The 5,562-nt window shown below is 60.2% G+C and overlaps 1 pseudogene; it reads left to right on the top strand.

The window, feature by feature from the left end:
* The first annotated feature begins 1,047 nt into the window (after positions 1–1,047).
* Positions 1,048–5,017, top strand: LOC109777862 (chitinase CLP-like; annotated as a pseudogene).
* Positions 5,018–5,562: the final 545 nt, after the last annotated feature.

Below are 5,562 nucleotides of genomic sequence, written 5' to 3'. Positions count from 1 at the left end.
AGAAGAACAAGACAGCTGACGCACACAAGGAGAGTGGGAAAAGAGAAGGAACGGAACATCTTTCAAGGAAACGCATGCGGGCGGGAGAGAGATGATCAAACGGACGGACGGGCGTGCATGCGTGTCGTGCACCGCGCTTGCTCCAGCACTTCCGATCGATCTGAACAAAACCTTTGACCTGTCCCGAGACGTGCCAGGCCTACATGCCGGCCAGCGGCGTGACACTTGCCATGTCACACACGCTTGGGGCTGGTACAGGTATCCTGATTAGCGCATCTCCAATGTCGAGCCTTAAAAAGGACACACAGGCCGTATATGGGAGCTCGTTATCCAACATTGTCCCCAAACGTCTGCCAATACTAACCTAAAAAGATCAGCTAACATATTCATATAGTTTACATTGAAGAAAAATAATAACGAAACATGACCGGGTGGACCAGATCGTGGGAGGAAGAAGGCAGTTGGGAGGTGGAAGACGACGTGTGAGCCATTGGATGAAGATCCAACCACAGGTACCTGACGTTTAGTCGGTCCCCTACAACAAGGTAAATCATCAGTGTTGATCAGTTTAGCTAGGTTTCTGTGACTGGCATGGCCTCTTGGGATTAACTGGTCAGTCGATCTTCTGTGTTCTCGCGGCTCATGCACTTCTTCCAGAGCTCACCGGGGACAAGTATCAAGCTCGAGGCCGGCGATCTGCCGGATCTCTCCATGACCGGCCGGGTGCGGAGCCTAGACTGCAGCTTCGACGCCTAGCTCGAACAAACGCACGAGGTAGACATGGCTAATTAACCGGAGGTTGACACTAGCTAAGTCGCCGCTGGAATCTCGACGGTGTTGGTCGACGCGATTCGTCTGTGTCTTGTGTCCCTCCCCCACGTACTCGCCCTACCCAAACTCCCAAGCACACAGTCAGTCAACCCGTGCAAAGTCAGTCAACCCCGCTCTTCCTCCTCCTCCTCTTCTGCGACTATATAAACACAACCGCGCCGATGACCAAAACCCAAAGCCATCGGCACGTAGACATATCAGTCAGTCAATTACTCCATGCAAGCTCGTGGCATCTCGCAGCGCACCGCCGCTGTGCTGCTGGCGATGGCGGTGCTGCTGGGGACGTCGCCGCCCGACGCAGCGGCTCAAGGCCTGGCGGCCCCTCGTGGCGCGTGTCAACAAGGACGCCTCCACCTCCCTCTACACCATCGCATCATGGACGGAGGGGGGCCGCTCCTCCTCGACCTCGCCGGCCCAATGCTCTGGGTCGCCAACTGCCCCTGCACGCACTGGGCCATCGGGTGCGGCGGCGGCGACTGCAACGGCATCCGCAATATGTTCACCCCGGATGCCTGCGTTAGTGCGGAATGGCCGACGCAGGGGGAGGGCCCGTGCGTCTGTGTTGCGCATTATGTTTAGTTAGGAAATACGAGATAGACTAGGATATGTTCCGGCTTTTCATGTACTCCAAGTAGATCATGTACTCCTATATATATATGCCCACGAGGCTCAAGCAATACAACGAACTATTCCATCAAACCTCTCTCTCCCTTCTAACATGGTATCTATCGCAAGTCGATCCTAAACCCTAGCCGCGGCCGCTTCCGCACCTGCGCACCGCCACGGGGCGGTCGGCCTTCATGACCGCCGTCGGGGGCCGCGCCGCCCGTACCTAGAGTTCGTCCGCCGGTCGTGTTGACCGGCTCCCCTAGAGAGTCTTTTCCCTGAGCCTTGTTCCGGGGTTTTCTCTCTCCCGCCGGTCATCTTGATCGCGCAGTTTCTTTTTGGTTTTCTGATCTATTCTTGATCGGTTTGCGTCACCCACCGCCGCCGTCGACCCCAAGCGCCTCTACTCCAACCCAGGCGCGACCAGCCTGCCTCTCCTCCGACCCGGCGGCCACGCGCGCCGAGGCGGCCCGTCAGGGCCGGCCGCCGTCCGCGTGTCGGTCCGCACGTCGCCCTACGCAGGCCGTCACCGCCCTGCTCCGACCGGGACACCTGCATCGCCCCGACCTAGCGGCCTCGCGCCATGCGACGGCCAATCATAGCCGTCGCTCGCGCGCCGGCCCGCCCATCGATCCACATCACCCGCGTCCTCACGGCGTCCCGGCGGTCTACCTCGCCGGCCTCGTCCTCGGCTGCGTCGGGACGGCTGCGTCAGGCTCGTCGGCTGCCTCAACTCGGGCGCCGCTGCTCCGTTGGTCTATCGGGCCTCGCTGCCCGGGCGCCGGCGTTGCTTTGGCAGCCCGGGTGCCGGTGCTGACAAGCTCGTCCGCACGACGTCTCACGCCGTCCGTCGTCGCCGACTTCATCTCGGACTCTGCCTCCACCGAGCGGCGTCCCCGACCTCGCGCGCGATCGGCTTGATCACCCGCTCGCCGCCGCAATCCGCCTCATCTACGCCGCGTGACCGACCTGGCCCGTCGGTTACACGCGCCTCCGCGGGTCCCGTGAAGATCGTCCCCGAGTTCAGCGCGCCTCTCCACCGATCGAGCATCGGGCTGCCGCTGCGTCGCCCCGTCGGGCCGCAGCGCCGCCGCCCCGTGGTTCTCCTCGCAGCTGCATCGACTCGTGCGTCACCGCTGCGTCGCCCCTTCGGGCCGTAGTGTCGTGATATGCGGTCCCCGCCACCGCCCCGAGGCCGTCCCCGCGGTTGCACCGACTCACGAACCTCCATTGTGTCACCCCTTCGGGCCGCAGCGTCGTGGCCCGCGGTCCCCGCCGCTGCCCAGAGGTATTCCCGCCGTCGCCCCGACCCACCTGCCACCGCTGCATCGCCCCTTCGGGCCGTAGCGCCGCGGCCCGTGGTTCGCTCCGCCGTCACCGCGCGTCGACCTCCCATGGTATGCGCCGCGCCGTCTTCCTTGGCGCGGGAACGCCACCGTCCTTGCCGATCTTCGTCACGCTGTCAGGGTTCTTCACCTACTTCGAGCACTGCTGTTGCACTCCTAACCTAGCCACTGTCGCCGCTGTTAGGCCGCCGCCGCCGCTCTTCTTTGGCCGCCGCCGCCGCTACCTTCGTAGCCGCCGCCGCCGCCCGTCCACCCCCTTCGTCTTCGTCGAAACACCAGCCCGTCGCCAGCGTCGCCATCATCTACCCCGACCACTTCGTCTACTCCGACCACCGTTGGTGACATCGGCCCCGCGTCAATAGACGCCGCAATCGTCGTCGAGTTCCTCTCTGCTGGCCCCTCCGACTTCTCCGACATGGCGTACAGCTCGTGCAGGTCCCTCGTCTAGGCATGCCCGGTGCTGGCAACACCGATGTGTGCCTTCATCCACGACGTGTTCCCGGGCCTGGCAAGCCTGGTCGGTGCTTCGTCAACTTCGTCTTCGTCCGTCTACGCATGCCCGATGCTGGCAACACCGGTGCATGCCTTCGTCCATGATGTGTCCCCGGGCTTGGCAAACCCGTCGTGACGCGTCGTCAACAACATTTTCTTCCCGGCGCACCCCTACTTCGACACCACTGCGCCCATGCTAACTCGGCGCCCCCTTGCGCCCGCGGCTCCACGGCGACTTCCTCGACACCGGCTACCCCGACTCGACACCGATCACGGCGTTCTTCGCACGGCTACCTCGACTACGGCTACACCACCTACGCTCTCGGCTACATCGACAAACGGCACAAAGGGCTACCGCCTTGCTTGAGCAACCTCGTCGGTTTCTACTCCAGCCACGACTTCCGCGATGCGTCGACCGGTATGACTGTGGGGGGTGTCCGTCGGCTTGCCTTCGGATTCTTCTCCAGTCTCACCGTCTGCGTCGCTACCGTTGTGACTGCGGGAGATGTTGAGTATTATGTTTAGTTAGGAAATACGAGATAGACTAGGATATGTTCCGGCTTGTCTTGTACTCCAAGTAGATCATGTACTCCTACATATATGACCACGAGGCTCAAGCAATACAACGAATTATTCCACCAAACCCCTCTCTCCATTCTAACAGTCTGCACCGCCTTGCCGTACAACCCGGTCGACGGGCGCTGGGTCGCCGCCCAAGCCACCACTATCTCCATCGCCGCCAACGCCACGGACGGCAAGAACCCGCTCTTCCCGGTCACTTTCCCCGTCGTCGGGTCCTGCGCGCCCGGGGATTTCCTGGCCTCGCTCCCGGCGGGCGTGGCCGGCGTCGCGGGGCTCGCGAGGTTGCTTAACTCTCTGCCGTTGCAGGTCGCCCAGTGGTACCGCCTGAAGCAAGAGTTCGCGCTGTGCCTGCCCAGGGCCGGGGACGGCGTGGCCGTCTTCGGTGGCGGCCCGTTCCAGCTCCTGGCCGCGCCGACCGTGGAGCTCGCCGACAGCCTCCGCAAGAAGCCTCTCCCGTTCCTCTCCCGTTCCTCTTTAACCCCAAAAACCGCGCCTACTACTTTACCATCACCGGCATCCCCGTGAACCAGGAGCGCGTGCCCACGCCGCCCGGCGCCTTCGACATGGAAAGGAGAGGCCAGGGCGGCGCCGCCTTCAGCACCGTCACACCTGACCCTACACCGCGCTCCGCTGGACATCTACTGGCCGCTCCGCAACGCGTTCGACGCGGCCACGAGCGGCTCTCGCGCGCGCGGACAAGGTGGCGCCGTTCGACATGTGCTACCAGGCGTCGGAGCTCACAATGACCAGCGTGGGCTATGCCGTGGCCAACATCGACCTGATGCTGGACGGAGGCCAGAACTGGACACTGCCTGGCGCCAGCTCGCTCGTGCAGGTGAACGACCAGACGGTGTGCTTCGCGTTCGTTCAGACGGATTCGTCGGTGCCGGCACATGCTGAGTCGCCGGCGGTGATCCTCGGGGGGCACCAGTTGGAGAACAACCTGCTAATATTCGATCTGGAGAAGGACACGTTCGGGTTCAGTGGGCTGCTCCTCGGCGTCGGCACTACCTGCAGCAACTTCGACTTCAGCATGGGGAGTTCTTAGAAGAGTGTCACTGATCTTGCGAGTCGAGCTAGCGCCGGAGTGCCACCGTCTGTACTCGAGTACGGTTTCGTTTCATTATTACTAGCGTACTAGTGTTGTGTTAGAAACGAGAATAAAGTAATATATCGTCAAGGATTTGAGATTTTACATGGATATACATTGTGTTATATGAATTTTGGCGCCTAATTCTCACGTCCGGTCCTAAGATTTTAGAACATGGGACTAACAAGGGTGGACCCACATTCATGAGAGTGGGTGCCTAGGACCCCAACCAATATATAAAATTCACTCATTCTACATAATTTCTTTGTATTCATGAAAAATAATATATCAAAACTAGATGATTTTTTCCAAAAGGTACTCCCACTCCTATAGTTTGCACCCACCTAAAATAGTTTCAAGGTCCGCCCCTGGGACCTAACATTTCTAGACGCAAAGTCATGAATGATGGTATTAATTAGAGAATTGAAGACACACCTGCGCAATGGCCTATGATGGCGAAACTACGTGTCACCTATGGGGTCAGCTCGGCTCAGTGGTGGAGGATGCAAAAAATAATAACATACGGTGGCAGGCTGTAAAACACAAAAAAAATTGATACCAAATTCCACACACTAACAGTGCACACTAACGGGCTGTTTGGTTGGAGACTCCAAA

Source organism: Aegilops tauschii, chromosome 3 (assembly GCF_002575655.3).
Source record: "Aegilops tauschii subsp. strangulata cultivar AL8/78 chromosome 3, Aet v6.0, whole genome shotgun sequence".
In the NCBI taxonomy this organism is placed as follows: domain Eukaryota; kingdom Viridiplantae; phylum Streptophyta; class Magnoliopsida; order Poales; family Poaceae; genus Aegilops; species Aegilops tauschii.
The sequence above is the reverse complement of the archived record's forward strand: the minus strand, read 5'-3'. Positions and strand labels throughout refer to the sequence as shown.